Source organism: Adelges cooleyi, unplaced genomic scaffold, assembly GCF_023614345.1.
Source record: "Adelges cooleyi isolate 19-005CV unplaced genomic scaffold, UGA_ACOO_1.1 ACOO_flye_CR_arks_rails_tigmint_CR_PRNA_30, whole genome shotgun sequence".
Taxonomy (NCBI): domain Eukaryota; kingdom Metazoa; phylum Arthropoda; class Insecta; order Hemiptera; family Adelgidae; genus Adelges; species Adelges cooleyi.
In genome coordinates this window covers 5441487-5468074 of record NW_026095971.1, presented here as the reverse complement: position 1 = coordinate 5468074, position 26588 = coordinate 5441487, and the positions used below count along the sequence as shown (strand labels likewise).

Here is a 26588-nt window from a genome sequence, read left to right as displayed (position 1 = left end):
AACGTTCCGCAATATTTGGACGGCTCGTTAGTGTTATCTGGAAATTACTAATGTCTGGTTATCGTCGTTACTGCAAAATTGTCTTTGCACTTAACTTAATAGTCTAACTAAATTATAATACTTAAAAATTAACTTTTAATCGCCTCTAGCATATTTTATATTTCAGGGCTACACACAGAACTACAAATTAAAATATACAATTGTTATTGTTGCTAAAGTCTGCTTAAAACATTCACAAACGAGATATTCGTATTTCGTTCAAATGGTCTCATAATAAAACTATAAACTGCAGTACTTTTTCATAATTTCCATTTTTTTAAATTAAACTGTTATCGAGTATATTTTGCTGTTATTGTTCTTCTTCGCCGAACTGTCACTGTACACGGTGTTGTTAATGACCTATTTATTATTCATTAATGTAAATCTAACCACCCAAATTTTTATCTTATTTGGTAGGTATTTTGCGCAGCTATACATTTACTATCATCTTGTAGAGATTTTTTGCCAACCAAAATGCTCATTAACTCCTATGTTATGTTTGAGCCTAAATGATTATTTTTTTGTTAAAAATATTAAATAGCACAGTCGAAATGTATAATGAACACGTTTTCTTTTTACTGTTCCGTGATTTCCATCGATCGTTTGGTTCAAATATTATTATAAGAACTGTACAAACTCGTAATTAAACGAGTAGTAACTAAAACAAGCACATACATATTACCCACATATTGTACGTATTAATATCTTAATTAAGTACAATATAATAATCTAACGGAATTTTTTAACTTGGATAGTTAACCCTTTTAAAAATATTGTTTTTAAAAATTAATCATTTAAGTAAAATATCGATTATTGATTACAAGTATACTCGTATATCTAAACGTGTTAAAATAATAAAAAGGATGTTATAAAAAACTGAGATGTAACATGTTGACATTGAGTTAAACAACGTTTTATCAAATATCAATTGCGTCAACATTTAGGGAAGTCTTGATCTTTAATTAAGTATAAGAAAACCATTACGCTAACACTGTTAAATTTCTCGGAAAAGACTATCTCCTTAGGAATATATTACTGTCTACAGATCAAAAGTGATATGGCGTTCTGTTAACTTAGTTCAATAGTAACAGTATTAAGTGGAATATATCGTTTGCTGATTCAGCTCTGTAATTTGGCATACCAATTATCACTTGTTTACTAATTGTACTCTTACTCATAGAGCTAACTATAAATATTATTATAACCCACTAACCTATTTAATACAGTTTATATTATAGACACGCGAGTATTGAGCTACACAACATACATATCGAATTAAAGTGTGCACCTTCCCGTTGTAGACTACTATGTTGATAACCTAATTCAAAAATAATAATATAATGAAATGCAATTAAAATTAAAAAAGGTCTAACAAGTCTGTTTATTTTTATCCTTAACGTTAGCTAAGTTTTAATATCATTTATATATATTGTATTAGTACAAAACGTGCGCTCCAACATAATTAATTTACTTGATAGGTGCATTTTTATTTTGATACTAAATTGCTTGTTTTTTATGTATAAACCAAAACGGAACCGTTATATTGTTTATCATCATTCAATGGTATACGGATTTTATTACTGTTAGAGTAAGTCGACTGAACTTTAATCGAATTCGAACTTTGTTTGTAATATGAATTTAATTTGCTTAGTAATTCCATTTATGGTTCACAAGGACGGACTGATAAGTTTATAGCCTATTATTATTGTACAATAATTAACGACCAAAATACATTCAACAACAATTTTTTAAAATACATACAAATTATACAAATATATATTTTAAATTCATTATTATTTTTTTACAATTTTTTTTTAAACCTTTTCCAATTGTTTTAGTGAATTTTTATCATGTTCGCTTTATCTTTTCCTCTTTTCGTGAGCTCTTATTATTTTTTCCATTCACGCGTAAATGGTCATATTTTGATAAATGAATAAAAATAATTACGTACATTATTTGTTTAGAAGTATTCAAAGGGTTCAACAGACTATAAATGACAATGTTTATAGTACCAATCAATGTATTGTTTCCATAGCAAAATAAATAAATATCTTTTTTTTTTTTACACAAAAAAAAAAAAATGAAGGAAAACTAAATTTGATTTATGTTGCAAATAATTTGCAATAAACATAGATTTTTATGTTTTAATAACTCGAGATCACCATTTTTAAACATGTTTTTTATATATCCTATGCGTTTGATTACAAACTTTGGGCTTAAAGCAACTAATTTAGATTTAGAATCATCATCTTCATCGAATAGCTTTGAAAGCTCAACGATGTCATCTTAAGGTTACTTCATGAAGAGAATCTAATCTAACCCCACACTCGGCCATTCGCTTAGGAAAGAAACATTAAAATGAATGGTTGTCATTGGTTTAGCAAAAATCATGTTGAATACAGAACCTATCACATAGCACACAACTGGCCAGACCGCCTTTGATTTACGGATACACATATGGCACATGCTAGCCTATTCATATTGAGTTCAGTTCAAAAAACGATCCAATATCTTGCCATTGTTATACCTAGTATTAAGTTTGTTGTATAATACGAGCATGTTAAGAAGATGACCGGTGCAGCGACTAAAACTCGTCCGCCAGCTGCTCCCCGACGATGCACGACTATGACGAGGTTGTGCGATTAGCAATCTTCTTTACGTGGTCTCAGTGAAGTTGTATTTTTTTGTGGTGTTCTAATGCAAAATTCTAGAAAACGAACTCAAACTTCGACGTCGCTTAAATTACATGTTTATTTACAGACTTATCTGTATAGTATATTATATTAAAATGTAGATAGGTGCACTAGGTCTGGTGACTGCATCACGCACAATTACTTTGGCAATTCATGTCGTACGACGGCGTAGTAGGTACATATATACTTGTCATTTCTAGCAATAGTATAAAATTGATCGGATGAACACTGCCTTTTACGGGAATCCGATAACAGGATATTGTGTATTGGTCTCGCATAAAAACCTGTCGGGAAACATTTCGGGTAATAAATCTTTCACGAGATAAATGTTCAACAAACTATGTTGTGCGTACGTGCACGTGGAGCAGGGTGCGCGTCGCCTGTGTGTGTATGCGCGGGAGAGAAGGACGGTGCAGGGTACCACACGAGGGGTGTGGGCTTCAGTCGCAGTATAAAAGGCACCCTTAGGCCGCCTGTGTTTTCATTTATTTATTATACAATTTTTTTCTATACCGTCCTTTCTTCACTAGCGTAGCGTACAATACGTATTTTTGTGGCAATAAGTTGCCCGTTAAAATTTATTACCGACACAACATAATTGTTTGACATCATATTATGGCCGTGCGTACAAATGCACACGTACACGTCGTGATCGCTGTGACCGCGGACGTTTTAAAACACCAAAAAGGTTTTTTTGGCTTGTTTTTTTATTTTCGTATTTTCCCACGTTTTCACGCAGTCGGTTTCCCGCAGGCCCGCCCGCCACAGATCTGCAGCGTCCAGTTTATTCGGTCGTAAAAACTTTTTCTCGCCGGGCTGTAAACCAATTTCAAGCCACCTGATAAAGGTTAGTCAATATTGGCTATTGTCTATAGCACAATGTTATTTCAACGGAGAAATAACAGCTATATGATAAAGTGTTTTTCTATTGCTCACAGTACCTACTCACATTGTTGTTTAACTGTAGAGCAAGTTGGAGGTTTGCCTTTTCTCCTTCTAAACACGAACATCGTGTGAAATAGTTTTACTCGCCATTTACATTTTAACGACACGCTGGATATGATTTGTAAATACTCATTCATTTATTGTCAATTAAGTTAACCGTGTTCAATTAAAACTTAAATTTTTCAATTGACAAGATAATCTCTGAACGAAATCACGGCATAAGAAATATGACGCTTCTTTTGTATTATCGACTGACATTAAGCCGATTCAGCTCCGACTAAATTATATTCTGGAATTACATAATTAAAAAAATATTCAATAGCAAAACCGTAAACTATTCTTTTGTAGTATATTTAATTAATATTTTGGCCTCCCAATTTACATTTTAAAGGCCATAAGGCATAATATTAAGAAGAAAGGTTGAATATTAATCGACCAAACGCGAGATCAAACCATAGACATTTTTATACGAATATAGACGCTTGAGGTTTGCGAGGTGAATCTCTCATCCGGAATCAAACGACACTTGAACGCGATTTAACGATAAATAAACCGTTTGTTTATTGTTGTCTGATTTCACCACGTTGTCTTTCATAGTACAGGCAATAGCTTATACTGATGCGTTACGTTGCAGTGCACGATGGTTCATTCGGTTTAAATACTAAGTACACGTGACATAGGATATTTAAATCCTGTTGTTAAATTATATTGTACAAGACTGTAATTTATATTATAAGACGGCGTAATGTGTATGCAATTTCGCTACTTCCACGCTTAGAATAGTTAATATGTTACAAAATAATTATTATGACATCTACATTATAATATTAAAGTATTATTATACTTGCCAGGTGTTAGGAACTCTACTATTGACTATCAATACTTAACTCTACACGCTATTGTTTTTATCAATAATTACGCGCGTGGTGAATTTAATACACCAACGTAGTTTACACCAAAAACAATGTGGTATCCTATACAGTTAGCTTTATTTATTAACTATTCACTTATAAATGAACTTGATTTTTATTAAATATTTAATTGTAACAAATTGTTTATTACAAACAAAAATAAAATAAAAGTTTTGTGTACAAAATACAATGTCGCGCGTGGTTAAGGATTAAGAGCAAACTCAGTGACAATTAATATATTTTTATTATTTTTTTAGGCACGCTGATTTCACAGAACACAAGCTGTTTCTTTACTTAAGTATTTATTATATAAATATTAAAAAAAAAAGTTTTCCCACGTGCATTCATAGAATACCGAGTGGGGGGGGCTAGCCTGGTGGGGCATTACTTCCCCCGGGTTTCCGATGCCATTTATTGGATGAATCACACACAGTAAATAGTATATATACAGTACTTATAACAAACACACTCTCTCTGGGTGGGGGCTCAATAACAGTATTCCAACATTAGGCCCATCGAAATTTAATTACAAGTTACCTTATAGCTACAATGGTTATACTAATTTATACAACTTTATTTACAATTGCTGGTGGTGCATTAAGTAATTATAATTATATAGGGTATCCAACAATTTTATTTTCAAAGTAAACTTAAATTGGAGCTAAACATGTTTTTTTTACTCAGAAACCCTGAAAAGAATAAAATGGATTTGATAAAAACCGAGATTTGATATTACCGAGAAATCGGGTCTGCTATTTGAGATCTTATCCGAGTTATTGGTAAGAGACTTATCGTGTTTTGGTCTGGTTGTTTCAATACATATACTTTTTTTTATCAAATTTGCACTACAATATGCTTTTTGCTTATGTCATGAGTATTGTATTAAAGACGTACGAGTTTTAAAACCTTTCATGCAAATTATTTGTTTTTAGCAGAAAATGAAAATACCAATAAGTTTTTCACAAAAAATGTATTATTGCTTGTTGAACTTTTTAACCCAACACAATTTCCAGAAGCCCGCCCAAATTCATTATTTTATTTTTGTTAATTAGATTATGGAGATAAATCATAATAGGAAAGAGAAAAAATGTAATCTTGAAAGTCGTTTAAAGACAGTTGTGGATACCGCCGAGTGTTTAACAGAATAATACCTCGTGGACAAGTTCTGACGTAATATCGTAATTAAATTTGAATTTTAGTATTTACTTTTCATGAATTTTCTCAAAAATATCATCATTAACCGTACAATATAACTTTCGGAATTGTCATTTTACAGATAAACGCTGTTGACAGGTTTCTTTTTTCTCGGATGCCACAAGGGTCTTATTAAATATCCTTATATTAATAATGTGTACATGTATATATGTGTTGAGGTTAATATTTAATGTACATTTCATAATTTAGTTGAATACATGAACGCCTAACGGTAACATATTGTTATTCTGTTATCATTGCCAACGGATCAAGGGCAAAACACGTGATTATTGCAGACAGTAATAATAATTTTGGTCAGTCGTATTATATATTTTATGCTGCCCCTAACAATTATTATTTTTAGAGCATATGTGCCGGATTTCGTCTTATTGATAACACAAACCGTATTCACTCCAAAATCTAGTAGACAGTTGACCGCAAGTCGCAACAGGGTTATTTGATGAAATATATTTACCAGGTAGGTACTATTATATGGTGATAACATACACTATTCTAGTCCGTTCACGCATGTATAATTGTTTTTCCTTCGAACCGACCATTTTCGTTGAACCGTATTTCACAGCTATCTTTAACGTCAAAGGTCCCGTACAGCTTAATTTATTATTATAATGCAATTATGTTGTGTGTACTTCCATCGAGCCATATTAAAAAGGAAACGCTTTATGACTCATCATAATTCTCGTACATTATAGTTATTTAATAAAATATAGCTTGTTATTCATGAAAAAAAAATTCATATAATATTTTTAATATTTAAAAATGCTATTTAATCGTTAAAAACCAAAATAGTGTTTTGTCGACCTTATAATATTGTGAAGTATGTGTGTAATGAGAGTCAAGATAGTTGGGAGAGTAATACGGTATTGTCTCGTTGACCGTTTTCACATTCAACTCGAAGCTATTATTATTATTTATTAGTATATGGTTAGGCAAATCTCGTGGCGTTGAATTAATTTGAATTAAACACCAGTATTAACGATAATTTTAACACGAGAAATATATATAATTGAGATTCAGATGTTAGATGTATGTGCAAAACATCAAAATATTAATATGGATTTTCCACTTTAAGTGTACAAGTTATATATTTTTTTTTCGTTATTATATAGAGTACTTAAACGGATTCTGCCAATACAGTCTTTCACCGATATTCGAAGAATTTTGTGTATTAGAAGTTTTAACAGTTGTGAATCATGTTTAGGAGTGTCAGTGTGCACATTTTTTAGAACTATTATTTATTTATTAATACAGACAAATCGTAAGATCCAAATATCAAAGTACAAAAAAAAAAAAATTATATAAAACATTGGGCCAGTAATAGTAGGAAACAATATTTTAGTAAAAAAAGTGTCTATATTTAATATTATATTTTACATTACAGTTAAGTCTTAGCAAACGTTTATTTTTTGTTTCCAATAAAGACATTATTTAAAGAGTATTTTTGGCGGTGGGTTTTAAAATTTAAAATATTAACTTATATAGGTACTTTAATAATTTATTAAAATGAGAATGATATAATATTATAGTGTAAGACTAGTTGATAAACGATTTAGAACATATATATTTGTCGAGTTAATAATACATTGTAATATTAATGAATGGATATATATCGCCGTAGAAAGTTTAATGGAAAGGATTATATTTTGAAACCAAGAGTGATAACGGATGAGATGTGATGAAACTTTAATGTGGATTGCTTTTGGTCCTTAGAATGGATGGACTTTGTCAGACAACGAACAAAGGGCCAGTCGATCAAATACCGTCATGTATTCGTGAGACGGATAATTACTTTTCAAGATAGCACAACAAAAATCTAAACCTCCAGTCTTTTAATGTATTTTAATCTCCCCCGAGAGGTTGCAGTATTTTACACAATGGACCAAATCTAGAGGAGGCCATCCATCAGTTAGTATAGTCATTTTATCATAAAGATCCAGTTAAGTTAAACTCATATTCTTCACGTTTTTTAAAAAACGAGTTTTTTCGAAGGCTTAAGGGTTATATGTAAGTGAAAACATAAGTTAATGGAGTGGAAAATACTAAGTATTTTTTTAGATTAAACAGAATTAACGGAATGTCATATTTTACTATATTGTACGCAAAACGTAAAGGACCATTAACTCTTGAAATGGATATTGACATTTCGACATGTGATGTCTGTACCCATATTATTACGTGGCCGCCTTACGAAAAGATCCATTTCGCCTTGAAGAATAAATCAGTCACTAAGGCAATTAAGCTAAGGTTTTATTTCAAGTCATTCGTAAAGACTAAAAGCTGGCAACGATTTAGCACAGATTTAACACCATTTAAAAATAAAGCAAATAAAAGAGGGGAGAGTTGTCCACTCTGAGGCCTACCAGAGAGAATGATCGTGACTTCTGATTTTGAATCATTAATCTTAATCCGCAAGACATCTGGACAGATAAGACCATGATGGCAAAGGTTCCTCTAACCTGACAACTCTGCCAAAATTGCCGCATGACTTAACCGATCGAAGGGTTTTGTGAAGTTTAAAAAAATACGTCTTCCCGTGACTAAGGTCATTTTCTAAATAAATAGACAAAAGTTCTTATTTTCATTAAACTTTATAATAACATCCACAAAGGGTAGAATACAACGATTTTAAGTTGTACAAGAAGTTATTAGGTAGTTAAACCATTAAGATTTACAAATTAGACCGGTGACAAAACATTATAAATACATATTTAAATATAATAATATTCTACGAAAAAAGAAATATTATGTGAAATTCATAATTAAAATAAAATCTTTTATTTTTACATTATGCCCATACTTTCCATTGGATTTTTGGTATCGGTAGGTCAGCGATTATACTTTTGATTATGTCAGCTGGTTTAATATTTTCCACACACAGTCGAGCCTAGGTAATTTCCAAGTTTAATTTAACAGCCAAATTCGTCGGCCGGAATATTATGTTGCAGCGTTGTAGCGTTATTTATTTTTTTGTTTCAGATTTATTTTCAATTTTTTTTCCCATCTACTTTCGGGATTATTGCGGTCGGCCAGGTTTTGGAAATGATCGCAGTCGATACCGTTTTCGGGCTGGCGTTAAGTCGGCGAATGGTTCGCACAACCCTAACCAAATATACATTCCATTCGTAAAACCGTCTGACCGTATGTGTCCGTGTATAGGGCGATTTCCCGTTTACCTTCTTTATGGCGAACACTTCTTTCTTTTATTCACGCTATCCGTTTACCTACCGACAAGCCACTACCACCATTTTATGTATACATAATGATACTTATGGTCGAACCGCTGCAATGCGGTTGCATAACGAATAGCGAGGCTCACACAATTTTGTATTAGTCACGACTGAATTGTACGATAATGTATAATATTATTATTATACTCGGTATAGAGGGACTGGGCGCGTACCTCTTTTACGCATCATGGTGACTGACCGCGTCGACCGATCTGATCATGATGATATAATGTATATTATACACCGCATTATTATATTGCATGGTATGCTCAAAGGACCGAAAGAAAATAAAACATTCCGAGTTGTTCACAAGTTTTAGAAGTACACAATTTTACACCCAAATTACTTTAGGTGTTCAACGACTTATAGTTATAGTAGGTATTGGCCGAATTGAGATGGAGTATCTATCTAACATTCAATATGTTTCTGTAGAATCTTTTTAAATAATATCTTCTTAACTTCGCATCGGAGCTAAAAACGTAGCTCTATGTTTTGTATTATTAATGCCGTATTAAATCGTTTATTTTATTTTTGTTCAAATCCAAACAAACAAAACATAGTTTGAAAAGTAGAAAAATGAGAAATGTCATTTTTTATGAAAACAATTTTAACCACGCTAAGCCTGTTAAAAAAAATTACGCTTTCTAATAGTGTAGGTACTTGTACCTTTATGAAAAATAAAAACTTTAAGTCTCGTTTGTTAACATTGGTTAAACGTGACGTTTATAATTTTAGAGTCTAAGTACTGATGTAATCTGCAATTATATAATCACTTGGTTCAGTCCACATGCCAACATTAAGGGTGTTTAACTATATAAAGATAAGAGTATTAAACGGTGAATATAATACATAGTTTAATATGAATTTACTATGTGAATAGGTATAAAACTTCAACATAGTAAAAGTTGGAGGTATGTAATGCAATTTTGTTTTAATTTGCAAGTTTAATGCGTAATACCACAGCTCTTTAAACTTTAAAGTATAATTTACTAGAAAATTCAAGAACTAGTGATTTTTACTTTTTTGAGCATCAATGCGAAGCTACAAGACGTATTAAAAAACCATTTTTTTAATAATATTATTGATTCTATTCTTATAGTTATGAGATATATAAATAATAAACTAGATTGCTAACTAGGTAGTGATAATGAGTTAAGTTGCCATCTATCATTTAGAATAGGTCAAATGTATCGTACAGAAGTATGTATTTATTTAAAGTTATTCATCATCATGTAGCTTAATGGACCTTGAAGGCCCAACGCTGCCATCGTGGGATAAAGGTTTCTATAGAAAGAATGGATGGTGGTTCCTTTTTACCAGGCGATTTCTCGTCCGTCAAACGGAGCACCCGTGACTGCGAGTCAAACCAGCTACAGTTAGCGTTTAAAATTAAAACCCGTGTTAAATAAACTACTTAATAAACAATAATAACTTTTCAGTTCGTTATAATACAATAATAGAATTATTACATGATAAGAAATTTGCGATCTATTTTAATAGACAATTTTCATATTTTCACTAACCAAAATGGCGATAGTTATAAAACTATTTTTAACAGGTTAAAACAAAACATATATTTTATCTTACATGATACATATATAACTAAAATTTTTGAATATAAGAATAATTACAATCGGTTAAAGGTAGGTATAATATTGTTAGAGCTAAAGTTATGTAATATTTGTCCTCTGTGTTCGTCAATAAATACTGAAATTTAAATATATGCGTCTATTGATGCAATACATCAATGCGAGCTTTTAAAATATGACTTTGTAGTTTATACGATATATTGAACAGAAAAATAAGTTTAATGATAAAATTTTTTAACTTTTACTTATAAATTCTTTTATGGAACGTTTAAGTTTGACACTTAGGCGTAAAAACTTATTGTTCTTTTGAAGCACTCAAGTGTTAAGTATTTTCATTGAAATAGTTGATGGAAGCTCGTGACTTTTTGTTCAAGAAAATTCTAAAGAATAATTTGACGATCGATTCGATTTGAATTCACTGGTTGAAAAATAGGACAAGGAAATCCTGATTTTATTACGAAGACCTCAATTATTGTAATCATAACTATTAGCATGTCATAAGAGATTACAACCATTAGATTTTAGTTCAAAGTCTAATCATTTTTGGACTTAAACAGTACCATTATTGTATATCAATTCGAATACTTTTTTGAAAATTAAATTTGACAATGTGATTTTGAAAGTAATAAACGTAAAAAGTGTATCAATATTTGGAATCTGGCCAAAATAGTGTAATGCTTAAAGTGAATGTTTATGAGCCATAGTACATTCATCCCAGTTTATTATTGAACTCCTTTGCAATACTGCAGCCATTCCGCTTTTTTTTAATGTTACACATTGTTATGAATGTCTAATGGCAGCTTGAATGCTAAATGTGCCGTTCACCCACCATTTAACAAAGTGGCAGCAATGCCTAAAGATGCAATTGTCAATGCAATTTTCTGTTGCGACCGTATCTTCGCAAGGATCAACGATATTAAAAATGTCTTACCAGTTATTAGTTCCACCTGGTGCGTCCAAGAAAAAAAAGCCTTTGAATGTGCCTGCGATTGAAGGATGTGGTTCTCCTTAGGTCAAGTTAAATTAATGTTTTTAAGGCTTCAACTGTTTCTAAACGTTGAAATATAAATAAAAAAAATTGTACAACGACAAGTATCGGCTATATTTTCATAATAGTATAAATAACTCGAGCTTAATTAGTTATTTCTTTGGAAACTATTTGGTTTGTGTTTTGAATTAATCGCGTACAAGCCTTATGCTAGAATATGTAATTTTCTAAATTAGAGCTTAAGTTTCTATTTCGAGTCTGTTTCTTCAACGCAATTATATTCAAATAAGAACATTTGGGATTATAACGAATTCCGCAGTCATGTACGCGGTCGTCGCCTATATAGTCTATTCCAAACAAAACAGCTGATGCGTAGATTAAATGCCTACTATGGATAATTATCGCCAAGTCTCATCCGTAATTAAGGATCCTCCCGCATCGTTGGCCCCGCACTAGGCACACATGACGTCTGTGTAATTTAGGATAGACAATGTTTGCGTACTTCTTACCTATCGATCACCACAACAGTGGAACAAATAAGATCACGTATGTATACGTACAAAGGGAAAGAAAACCAGCTAAATCTACTCTTACACGGAACACCCTAATGATTAAAACATTCAGTTAATCTTGTGCAGGGATCAAAAGATGCATTCTCATTTAAGTGCAACGAACGTCCTCTGTGTTCTTTTTACTACAAAGGCTCTGCAAACATGCCAAGTATTCTCTTTATAACGCAACATTCTAATTATCTCAAACAAATTTAGAACGTACTTTTTTTTACAAGACATTTGTTTGAAGTAGACCGTTTTCGATTTAATAAGCCGTCTTTGGATTATCAAATTACTAACCCCGCAAGTCTTCGAAAAACTGAACACTGATAAATTTAGATTTATATATGGGTGACTCAGGATTCTCTGAAACTAAGGAATTTTTACATCAATTTTTCACTTTAAAAAAAGTTAACTTTTTACGAACTTTTTTTTTGGTTTCTGATTAAGCATATGGTTCACATTAAAGACCATAAAAGGTCCTTCATTTATACCTAAAAATTTTAATAATAAAATATTTCAGAACTATTTCAGTGTCGTCCATGAGTCAACGATAACCTTGCAATACAAAACTTATTGTAATTTTTAGTTCCAATTTCAAAATTTAACAATTACCTTTACAGCGATTATTCTTAATGTTAACTTTTTATTATACTTTTCAAGCCAGATACCACAATACAATGCAAAGAAGGAAACATTTTTATTAATAACAACAGCAATTTAAAAAAGCCAGTCTGTCTATAAAAATGTATTGTCACAGTTACCCATATAGCGTAATTAATCATGTAATGAAAATATTTTTATTACCTGTTGACTGTTAATTCACTTACACATAGCAACCTAAAAATCGACTAATTGTAAGTCAAAATTGTAATTTTTCTCCTTTTTGGGGGTTTTTTATGATAATTATTTTTTTATCATAAAAACCCACAGTTTGACCACAGATTTTTGAGAAAATTGTGCATGTTATAGCCCCATTCTTGATCTACTTTCGGTAAAATTTCCAGACCTTAATCCCTAAAAATTTGCTAAAAAAATTTAAATAAAGAAAAAATGTCTATCACTTCTATGGGAAAGGGCTTATGATATTTTCTTAGGTTATCAATGTTTATCGGTAATACTATGTCTTTAGAATATTCTACACAACTAATAGAGTAAGCCGCGTAGAATTATTTTAATCTGCGCGCGTTACCTACCGCACTCCATCTCCCGTTCCCAGTCATCCTCACTTTCAAATGAATATAACTTTTGAACGGATGAATAAAAATACAAATTTTTTTCATCAATTCTTTTTTAAAATTGATTTTAAATACAATGGCTATCTTGAAAAAAAAAAATGTAATAAAAAAAAATTAATTAAAAAAAGTAAAACAGGTAAGTGCAATAAAACTATGGTGCTTATAGCACAAATGAGTATAAATTATTTTAAAAAAAAAATCTCAAAAATATTCACTAGAACAAAAGTTATTTCATTTGTCAAATTATTGTGGACCACCATGTATATAAAGTGGTATTTTCTATTTTCAGAGATGACAATACGGTTTATAACTAAATTTCTGATCGAAAACAACTACAACGTTGACGTTAATTTAATCTTTTAAACAAAAATATTTGTTGAATAAAATATAAGTTAATTAAATTATAATTAAGAACCTGCCGAATAAATTATAAAATGTAGTTTTCAGGTTTTGAAATGACACGTGTCAGTTTTCATTAAAATTTTAAACATTTTAGAAGTGGTATCAGCTGTTATAGCTTGATATTCTGCTCGAGCCCTAGATCGGTTTGGGAATTTATTTTCTTAATTTTTAATCCATTAACTAGAGACATTTTAAATGGATTACATTTCATTTTTAAAAGTTCAATTACCAAACAGTCGAGGTTTTCTTTCAACGACAACTTTGTTTTGTTTTCAGCTTCGACGTGGAGCCTATAAGGGAATTATTGTTCTTACAATAATGTGTTTTTATTTAATTTTTTCATTTTTGTGTCTGGACGGTATTTTCTAAATCACTGATTCGATTTCATGTAGCAAACTTATAGTGCAGAAATTGTGCCAGAAAGGTACTTTATTGGGCCAATAATTTAGAAAGTTTACCGTTTCCCCTTTAAAATTAAGAAAAACACCGACAAAATATGATATATTTTTTAACTTAAAAATATGGTGCACTATAAGTTAACTATTTAAGTAATCGTCAATTTAGCTCCAAATTTGTATAGAATATTATTTAGATAAGGTACTATTGATAAACAGTAAAAACAAACCAAAAATATATCAAAATACCCTTTCTCAATTATAATAATTTCTATAGACCTGTAACTACATTTACCTCATTATTTATACGGGATATAATTATTATTTATACTTAAATATGTGCTTTTTGTTTTATTTGTAGTTTAACGTTAGTTACGGAAAAAATGTAATTTCTCGGTATATGTTTTGACCTAGACACCCTTGGGTATCATCAATTATTTCCATATCAAACAGCGAAGTCATTGCAATATAAAATAGACATTTACTCACAATCAGTAAATATAAAAATAAATTAACTATGTTTAAGAAAAATGTAAACAGAGTGTAATTAATTACTTTTCTTATTTGTATTGTACTTGTTTGTTTGTTACTTTGAGTGACATGTTTTAACATATTATGCTTACAAAGGCGGATGATTATATTTTATGATTATATGATATAAAATATATGTAGAAGAATCGCTCAATAATTCTGATTTAAAAAGCAACTTTTAGAAACTTGTTAGTAGTTCACACTCGTGAATCCGCTGACTAGAATTTTGTGTTTTGTCACGTAGGTACTGTTGTTTTCAAACGTTTGTTTCGTTTATTTAATTTTTTATGTGTTTACTTGTAAACTTTATGTTACAACTCACACAATGAGCACAGGTACGAACACTTTATCTACAGAATTAGGAAATGAACTTCAACATTTTTTTTTGGAAAATTGCAATTTAATTATTCAATTAAGTCAACTAACAATATATAATATATATATATATATATATAAGTAAGAGATATACGTTTTTGATTATTGAAAAAAAAATGTACAAAAGTTATAGCTGTTGTTTTATTTATTCGACATATTTGTTTGGTACTTTATGTTTAATTGTATTCAAATAGAAAAGAAAACGAAGTAAGGAAAACAAAAATGATTTAGTCAAAGTGGTTTTACGCGTTTCTGCAAGGAGGCTGTCTTACATCAGTGCGGAAATACAGTGTATGACCCTCTCGTGTTGTCATCTATATGTATGTAGCATTTTGAAGAGTTATATATATATATATGTATTTTTTTTTTAATGCCGTTTAGGAATGCTCGTCTATTTCAAGTGTTCATTGCACCGTGAAATCGGATCTCGGACTGAAATGGAAACGTTAAATTACATTGAAGTCTATATTTTAATGGTATTTGTCCTTTATAAAATTGGACGCGTGCATTGCATTATACTCGTGTCAAGTATCGCGTATCGAGAGATTTTAAGAGTTACATATTTAGTAACTTTAGAGACGATTAATAAGTTGACAAAGAAAGGCGAACACGATGCCCCACTTGTAGTTAAGTAGACATCTTGAAAAAGTACTGGTAGGCACAAGTGAAATAAAAAAACACACGAAAGTCTACTGTATCAACATTTTGACACAAACTATTTAAGTAAATATTGATAGTTGTTAAAAAAAAATATTTATATACATATATTATCCTTGTCTACCTTTTTTACCGCACTTTAACGTACAGCGGGCACTAAAGGTGTTAAAAATACCATTTTTCATTTGTTGACTCTTGACGTGCACGGTATATGTTGTTAAAAATATTATTAATCGTGATAATAATGTAATAATGACTATAAATTATCGGTGTTTATCCATTCAAATATTTTAATATATTTTACAAATGCAATATTATGTAGGTAAATCAGTTATATGCTTTCAAGTTAAACGAGTTTCTTTATTACTTCTTATTAATAAAACATTTGTAATACTATCGCAACTCTTCTCCCTTGCATTTCTCATAGAAATGGATAAATTCATTTATAATAGTCAATGCCAGCCAAATTTGCTCATTTTTTCTATATTTTCCAATTTCAAAACACACCCATGTAATATTTATGTGCAAATTCAATCATTTATTTTTTTCCTTATTTACATTTTTATTATTTTATAATTAACCATCTAAACACGTGGTTCTACCTTATCTTTAAGAGCAAAAGAAGAATAGTGTCAGTAATATAACTAATTTAGACACATTGAAGTACCCTGTAAAAAATGATTGATGAATTACTAAAGGAAGTTTAATATTTAGTAGCATAACATGTATTTAGAAATTTGGAAATGTTTCAAACATTGTATTGTAACTAACTCGTAAAAAATCTTGTAAGCGAGAAAAATTGTTATTCGATGATAAAACTAGTGAAAATAATAGCCATAAGTAGGGGTACAAAATATAGGAATTGATATTGTATTTAAATATTATATTGAAACGTCTCACGAGTTCTTGAAATGAACAAAATTAAGACATTATTTTAAAATTTAACGAAGTATAAGTTTTATTTTTTACTTGACTGCGAGAAAAGAAAGGAAGTGTAGGTTTAATTTATATATTATGCATGTTACTTTTTTTCTTAAAATAATCATAATACAGTTTGCGCTTGTTCATTACTTATTTGGACTTCTCTACACATTACATACCTAGTAGTATAGACATTAGTTAGTATTCAATTTGTGCGTTTTCCAGTATACGGTTATAGCGCATTGTTATACATTAATATGGTGTTGAGACTCAAGTCGTTTTTTATGCTTTCGATATCTAATTTTTGTATTTTACTCTTACGTTCGACGGTTTACGACGCTATATTTAATCTCTCTCCCCAAGTTAACAATGAATAAAACATCAAGTAAAAGCAATAACACAAACATATCACAAACAGATGGCTTCGTAAAAACATTACGTTCAGCTACTCCTTCTACATAGCCATATAAGATAATATGCTGTGTGAAATATTTAAAAAATGTAACATTATAAATATAGAGTACGGTCTTACTACCGAGACGGTTTTACAAAAAAATACAAATATTTGAAATAATAATTGGATGGGGTAATACAACATATAACTATAAGAGCCAGCTAAACCCGTTCATATTTTTCTTTGCGCCTTTTAAACTGCCAGCAGACTTTCAGATTGAAAATTATAGTTGGTTTTTATCAAAACAGTTATTCACTAATTGATTTTGAATTTTTGAATACGTTTTATAAAAAAATAAGCTTACTTGGTTTACTTTTATCAAATTGCTCTTGAAAATAAATCAATAACAAAAACTGGTAAATATTTTACAGTATAGACCAAAAAAGAATTACGAATTCTGCTTAAAATATCTTAAACAATGTACATATAAACTAAAACTGCTAATAAACGAATATTTTTTTTTCACCAAAATCCTTCGTAAAAATAAAAAATAAAAGGTTTTCTCGTTGTTAGATTACATTTTATTTTTGCCACATAGTACCATTATAATATGTTTAACTCAAGTTTATTGTAAGCGTTTGTCAGAATTTAGTTACTTGTGTGTAAAATGCAACGGCAATTTTTTAGAATATTTAAATATGTTCCAGTTATAATAATAATAATTGTTATTATTATTTGGAAATTGAATTTCAACAAGCGTGTGTTTGTGCTGATAAGTCCACAAAACCACATAATTTATGTAAATGCTACAAAATCAGACTAATGTTAGCAAAAAAAAAAAACAAAAGCGATTGAATTTAAATTTACCATACATATAGAGTGTAGTTTTTCACACATAAAAATATTTTTCAAACGTTATTATGTATATTGTATACCTAAACGCGATTCACATAATTCATGTTAAAATACATGTATGACCATTAAAGCACTTCCAAACAACTGATTTTAATTATTTTTACATTAACATTTATTTAGTAATTGAAGCGTTCCCTCGACAAAAAGCTTATAGATCTACACGTTTTTTTACGCTATCGCTAAAACATTATCTATTTGACTTTTAAAAACAGATTTAAAAAAAAATATCTATAATATTTATAAAATCTGGTCCACAAAAAAATGTTTTTTGTCAAACATATTTCAAGAATAGAAAATATTTTTTTAAAGGTTACTCGATATTTTATTCCTCGTTTGTCAATAAGGTGTGTTTTTTTCTAAATACAATGTTCTTTTGTTGTTGATAAGTGAAAAATAACTTTTATGTTTTACGAATGAAATTTAAGGTTAAATAATAAAAAATGAAACCACAAAAAGTATGTTATAAAATACAAGCGTTGTATTTAAAATTACTTATTTAGAAAATGGCAAGCAATGTTGAAACAATTATTCTACTAATTAAAAGTTCGTCAATATTTTTCATGGAAACAGCGCTGATGTTAAATGTAATATCTTTTGACCATTTTACATACGAGCAAAAGATAAATAAATATATATGTAAAAAATTACAAAATTGAAACTATTCTATTGAATAGTCACAATTATTCGATTAGAACATTATTTATTGACTTGATCTGAGGCTACCAGTCGATTCCACACGAAATATCGAATAAACAATAAAGGTTGTGCCAACTCAATCCGACTAAAAACATAAGATAAAACATAGGTTTTGCTGCTTAAGCGATTAACTATTTTGAAGTTTTTTTTCTTCAAATTATGATATATTTATATATTTTTTTGTGATTAGTAAGTTATTTATAGAATAATGAAATACCTAAACGAATGTGTAATATTTCAATCAAACTTTAATTTGTTTAAAAGACAACTTAAAAAAAAAATATATGTTTTTCAATAATTTGAATTACTCAAATTATTAGTGATTCGACAAAATGTCCTTATCTTTTAAAAGATAAATATTATAATACAGAACTATAAAGGTAAGTTACCTAATGTGATATAATGTCGTAATGATAAACTAGGGCAAGAACACTTAAAGTGAGGGTAGGATATTTGCCTATATCATATTTTACCCTATTCTTTACTACCTTAACACAAAACGATATTAAATAATTTGTACCATCTATCGATATCTTTGGCCCTTTTGTACGATCTGGTCTATAGATATAGAACGAAGAAAGCATAACCGCTAATGCGCAAGGATTTTGCTCTTTTAGGAGGTCGACATCGGAGATTAACATAATATAATGCCATTAGTTTTGAGAGTACCTAAGGCTTCTAAGGTTGTGGTTGTACTATTAAACGTGGCAGACAATGCGCCATCACGTATTTTCGGACTGGTACACAGTCCAAAGGGATACATTTTAAAGGGTAAAAGACTATGAGAGACCTTCAACAGCAACCGCAGGAAAGCATGGATTAGTATGTAACTGTCTACACAATGGATAAATAAAAACAAATGGAATTTATCAGTCCTTATTTTTTGGCAGGTAGCAAAGAATAAAGAATCTGTATTAATTAAAGATATAGTTAGAGGTTGGCATCGATACAAAAAAATATACCTTGATTTACCCAAAAATCATGATGTGTTTATCAAGTTACAAGTTGACGTACTTATATTTTACATTCACAATGATAATTATCCATTAATAATTTGGATGTTTAATTAATCTAGCGTAATTTAAAATTATTGATACTTATATCAATAGATACGTTGATGCTTGTTGCCAATTTCTGGATGTAAATACAATGATTGCTATCGCTTGCGAAATAGTTTTTACAACACATTTTCTTTACTTACAGGTAAACATTGGAATAAATATATTATGTTCGCTTGGAAAAAGTATTTATTACCAAATTTAAAGTTTTATAATTTAAATACTTTTTGAGTGCAGTGTATGCATTTGCTTATGAAACCTAAGTCGTAGGACAAAACAAATATGGTAAAGACACAAACTGGATAAATGATTGATTGATTTAGTTGTACTTGTCAGAGTTGCCGACAGTATTGCAGTTTGCCGTCCGGGTTCTTTGCGGATTGCAAGACACTATAATAACAATAGGAGCACACACTGTGCGAACGAATCGTAAGACAAGTGTACGAGGAAAGGAAAGGAAAAAGTACAAGATGTTTAACAAAGGTACTCTTGAACTTAAGCCTTGGAAACGCACAGCGAAAAACCAATACTTTTGACTGATGACCAACTAGTGCACAGAAGTCGACTGACAAAAAAACATAGACATTTGTTGTCTTTTATAATGATTTAATTGTTTGGTCATCAGTCTCGAGTCGCTGGAAGCACTGCCCGTATTTATTTCTAAATAAATCATATATTTATGACGTGGTCATCATAGAACATATAACTTCTCTTTTGGATCACAAGATGACAATTTATTTTATTCAGTAGGTTTTTAGAGTTTATAAGCACCTCACCGGAGTATGCGTTTTAGACACGTAACAAGAATCATTTAAAAATTACCTTACTGAGCTCCAACGTCATGTACAAGTCATCATGACTTCTGGATAATTTTAAACAAATTGTACTTAATTCGTTTATAGTTATATAATTCGTGTAGTCAGAAAGAGGGCAAGAGAAAAACCGAATAAATGTGGTTGTATGCGATTGAGAATGATATGAGGACTGCTTGTATATTTGAAGATGACGTGAGAGATTGTATCGAGTGGAGGTTTAGGACAAAGATGGCCTACTCCAAATAGTTTGGGTGAAGACGAAGGTTCAAAAGCGAATAATAGTTGTACCTAGTTCGTAAGAAATTATCTAAAAGTTTATTTACAAACCGTCACAGGACGTCAATAACACGCGAAGCACATATTTTATCAAACCTTCAATCTTGTATAGATTTACTATACTGAATTTTCTCTACTGTGTGAAATATTTTAACTCAATGTACTAATGGTACATAATTTTACACTTTAGAAAGCAATTAACGTATTAGATACGTATATAAACTGTGATTATACTATTACGTCATAAAAATACATGTTAGCTAACATAATAATTGTAAACTTAATCAAATTAAATATAATGATGAATTGTGTAAAGAGATTGGATACCATGATATTTGAACACAGACATTTATATTTGTAATATAAATTATAAAGGCATTCAAATATCCGTTATAGTTTACATCCTTAATAGTCACTTCGTACAAATACCAAAAACAGCATAATAATGTATAGGATATGAGAGTTCGTCGTGTTGTATGATTTAGGATCTCTGTGTGCGCAATAAATAAACACAATCTCGCATCCTTTATTTCCAGGAAATGTTCCTATCATTATCTATTAATAAATGGCTTTCGCTATTCATTATCATTATATTTGCTGTCTTTCATTTACACAGTATTAACTAAAACAATATTATAGTATGTATATTTAAATCGGTCTTTAGGTCATAATAATATTATAATTACATACATTTTTTCGTTAAAACATAAAATATATTGTTACCGAATAAAATCGTTAGTTTATAATAACACTATTCTATTGTTGTATAGTTTAGTATAGGTTTTTTTTTACATTTTGTAGAGATTTTTAAAACATGTCACTATGTTTCATTTAAAAATAAATTGTGATAGCAACCTTTTTTTAAAAATTAAATTCAATCAAAATCAGTTTAAATACTCGAGGAAGAAGAATTTAAATATACAAAAACCGTTCTTATGATTGCTTATTAGTGCACATTTTTATTCGAATACAAATGTATCAAATAATTATTTACCTACTCAGTGATTTGTTTTTTTTATATAGTTTTTAGTTATTTTGTTATTACTAGTTGGGACAAATTTAATATTGAATTATTAAATTATTAACTAAAATTAACTAATATTTAATTTAATTAAAAATTATAATTCAATCCATTATGTGCTAAAACCCTATAAAACATTTTTATGGTAACGTATATTATATTTGTTCCATTTTTAATTAAACTAAGTAAAAAATAATAAAAACGGTAATCGACTATGACTATAATACTTGATTTACTTACATAATATCCTGGATTTTCTTTGATCGATCTAGCATTATTCAACCGTTCTCTATAAAATAAATAATTTATTTGAACGTTAATGATTTTAAGTGATTACAAATTACAATAACATGTAAATTCAAAACCAAAATTAGGCAATTTTGTCGTTTAACAAAATATAGTGTTTATAATATTTTAATAGCCATATGGTAAATCACCATTGAAGTAACTTGGTTATTTTATAGAATATGATAATATTTGTATACTTAAAATACAGTTAATGGCAACTTAATGCAGCTTATTGACAGGGGAAAAGCACTTAGCCTAGAGACATTAGTATGTGATGTTACTGCAACATTGCCAACATAAAAGCAATAAAATATATATTAAAATAAACTTCAACGATAGTCATCATTTTTATTTTTCATAGTTAATAAAGGTTTATAAATGAAAAGCATTGCCGATTATAGTTAAGCTCAATTAAACTACCACATAGTTTTAAATAAAAAATTGATTTATGATGTAATAAATTACATCTGTATCTATTTAAATTTATTTATAGCTAAATATTTGAACCAAACTATATGATAGTCGTCGGTAAAGTTTGATAGCGTAAGTCGTTGAATATCCTTCTTTAGATTGTTGATTAGATTGTAAATTGTTGTATAAGTGATATCGTATAATCATAAATGATTGAAAAACTACTCATGTGTATAAAGGTAGTGTAGGAGGTAAGGTATTTATGGGAAAGACTTGGGATCGACATAAGTAAACTGCGGCAAAGCGTCGTTCCTACCGGACACTTGACTATCATCATTACCCACAGTCATTTTTATGCTGACGCTAATAGATTCTACTCTCAACTATGCAAATCTTATAGACCTCCGTCTTATTGGATTTGCTAACAGTTAAGCAAAATGTGCTAGAATAGATTAATGTCAATTATATTATTTAATTATTTGTATTAAAAAAAAAAAAATCCTAAACGCATCTACTACAATGGTTATCGTTTTTATTAGAACATTCTTCTATCAATTTCTTAATAGCACAAAAATAAATGAAAGTTCCCATTAAGTTCCCGAGACGGGTGGTTTATAGACTCCCTTATGTCCGAGTTCGACCAGCTCATAGATAGTCTGATTTTAAACATTATTTTCTTGTGACTTGTTACATTACAAATAATACAACAGCGAGGAATTTAAATAGTTGCATACAAATGAAAAACAGTTCACTAAAGATAGAAAATTCGATAGAGTTTAAGATATCGTTTCATTTCACGGAGTTAAAATAAATGGCCAAAAATATTTTAATATATTTACATTCAATAACCGAAAGCATATTTTCTTTTATCTCTTATTAAGTTTTTGCCACCAAAAATATATTTCTTACTCTTTTTTGTGGTTACGGTTGAACGTGTTTTTACTATAAACAATATTTCTATCTTAAAAAAAGCCATGCTGTGAAAAAGTATTAAAAATTATTTACGAGTCATGATTTATACGGTAATGTTGTAAAAAATCGTTTGTTTAGTTTTGTACCAAGGTGTTCGTTTTACAAGTGTCATTTATTTAAATATGTGTATGTCCAAACTCCTACCACCATTATTCATAGTACATTTCGACATTTAATACAAATATTTTTCTAAATCCTTGGCTATTCACATATATTTTAAGAAAACTTGATTTAATAAATTAATATGTTCAGTGTGATTGAAATTTTACTTTACGGCAATGTTTTCAATGCTTTCTACATGATTATTTTAATTAAAAACAGTTTCAAACTAAATGTTGACGCACGGTCTTTAGCTTAATAACATATCTTAAGGGAATATTATTCGTAGGTTCTCGGATTTTGATAGTTCTTTTGTTTTGTTTAAAAGAAAATTATTTCTTAAGTCTTTTAGGACGCATTGATTTTCGGTTTTTAGTTTTAAATTTCTATGCGCCGTAATAATCCTGCTAGAATTTTTTTAAGAAGCTTTATAGGTACCTTAGTAATTCGTAGTTTTTGGCGATTTAATAAAAAAACGGAGATCATAATGCGCCCTGTAGGAATATTGATAATTTACTGTACTCTCGTACCAATACAAATCGGTAGAAAAATGATCTTGATATAATCAAAATAGATTAAAGCATATTAGATAAAATGTTGTGCATATTTTTCCCCATAATAAACAGCCACTTTTGGACTCTTAGATCTTTTACATGCTAATTACAACGGTATCGGCTTTTAATTGATAAACGATGAAAATACTATGTACGACTTATTATGGTTATTTTAAATGGAATTATGCCTCGTCTACTTTTTTGGATTATATTTTTAATTTATTTTAGATATAAATTATAGTGGAGCGAGAAAAAAAAAACCTAAATCGCAAAACGAATAAAAAGTTGCCAAGTTTTAGGTGAGCTGATGGGTTTCCGATGAACTTTTCGCGTAAAACATTTTGATTGTGAAAAAAAAATAAGTAATAATAAAAACTAGATTACGACCAAGCGAAAATCTGTATGTGGGAAAAAGGATATTTTTTTTACAGTAAGAAACTTATTAAGCCTGAACAGACCAAGTGAAGGGACATGTATTTTCCGGTCATAAAAATCGCAGGTCCAGGACTCACGTTAGCCATAATACAGCGCCGAGGCAACAGTAATAATAGTTTATTTTTATGGCTGCAATATTTTCGCGAACGTGACGAAAACTCGTTGGGTCGCTGCCGCCACTGTTGCCGGTTCGTATAAGAAAACTCTTTTTTTTTTTAACCGTCGCGGTCGACCCTATTTCAGCGTAACAATCAGATAACTTTTTTGTTAGAAGATATTTTATTTTCCTAGCTCTTTATTTTTCCTGCCTTTTTTTTAAATAATTGAATAATTATACTGTCCTACGATTGTACACCCTTAGAATGTTAAAAATCAACATTTTTACGAAAACAAAACAAATCAGGTTTACAATTGGTAATTTGTTAAAAATTATTATTCATTTTTTCTTTAAATTGTTTTCCTTTGTTTTACAAATGTTTCAGCTCAACAGTTAATCATTCTCATAATTAGATGAACATAATAGTTTTCTTAAATAAAAAAATCCGAATAATGTCGAACATAATAAAAGTATGAGAAAAAAACACTGCACGTAATAGAAGAAAAACAAGAATAAAATTAATTGTATACCAGAAAAGGAAACTCACCGTAGTAAACAAGTTTTTGTTACAAGGAAATCTATTGTGTTTCACTACTTTAACTGGAAGAAAGTCGGTGGAAGGTAGTTATAAAAAAGCCAAGATGCCATTTACCAAGATACAAATGTATTACTCAGAATTCAGTAAATTATAACTGTTTTTGGATTCATAATATTCTTGGCCATAACATATTGCATTCGTTTTCTATTTTCTGCACTCTTTGTAAAACATAACTTAATTTATGCCATTAGTACATACCATTATTAGTTTTCATGCAACCTTTGAACTATTAGGGGGCTATTTTAGAGACTAAAGCGGGCTAAGCCCCCTCCTCTAGCCCCTTCTAGTAACGCCTATGATATGAGTTATTATATTGTACTGTGAATATTGCCAAATATGGGCTTTTTCCGTTTAATAATGATAAATAAATAATAATACTTAGTATCCCAAATATTTCATTTTTATTTTTCTAGCATGTTGTCGAATAAAAAAATTGGAATTTTTAATTATACGGACTAAAAAATATATTTTATTTAACTGGCTCTTGTCACATTAGTACAACATTTTCCAATAAAGTTCAATGGAAAAATATAACGCTATAACTATTTTAGCCTTTGATCGATTTAAACAATGCATATTATAAAGGCTGTTATAACTTTAAAAGTCGATAAAAAGTATTTGTTGTATGTTTTTATTTATAAGTAATTTATTAATTTTTAAACTTAATTTAACGAATATAGTAATTGAATATATCATAATATAAATAATATATTGTTCATCTTAATTAAATATTAGTGGACCTTTTAACTTATTTACTGTTAAATGTACTATAATATGGTTAAAACGGTTCGGAGAAAAGTGAAACCATAATGAAAACAATAGAGAATGGACAGAAATTTTTAAGATAATACACAACAACAACTATAAATATACAACTTTATAAAAAGTTCAGTCGCGTTCCAAATGATAACACGATTTTGCATATACATATTATCGGAGTGTTCACTGTTTGTATCTGACCGTAGGGAACTTATATTAAGTGCTGAAACTTTAGACCTAAGTCATTACTAGATCTGGTAGTAATTGAACCGATAAGAAAAACTCAATCTAAAGCAATAAACGTGCATAATCCTGTTGTTGTATGATAGCGATTTTGCATGAACGAGAAAGTTCGATACAGTACACATTTCAGTTTTTGCTATAGTGAAAAGCCGTATGATTAATATCATACAATCCTTATACATTAAACCTTATACCTATATCGTTTTACTATCTCCTCAAAATAATTTCACAATAAAACGAAGCAAATAATATTTCTGTTATAAATACTTCTACAAAAAAT

General features: G+C 29.6%; 1 protein-coding gene across 4 annotated transcripts in view; it reads right to left on the bottom strand.

The window, feature by feature from the left end:
* The window catches only part of LOC126837892 (uncharacterized), a 153754-nt gene that overhangs the window by 34817 nt on the left and 92349 nt on the right, over positions 1-26588 (bottom strand). For 3 of the 4 annotated variants that reach the window (XM_050571863.1, XM_050571866.1, XM_050571864.1), the window contains one exon: positions 22093-22141. The exons of the other annotated variant lie outside the window; for it this stretch is intronic. The gene's annotated coding sequence lies outside the window, so the exon portion shown is untranslated. The remainder of the gene's footprint in view (positions 1-22092; positions 22142-26588) is intronic. 4 annotated transcript variants of the gene reach the window in all.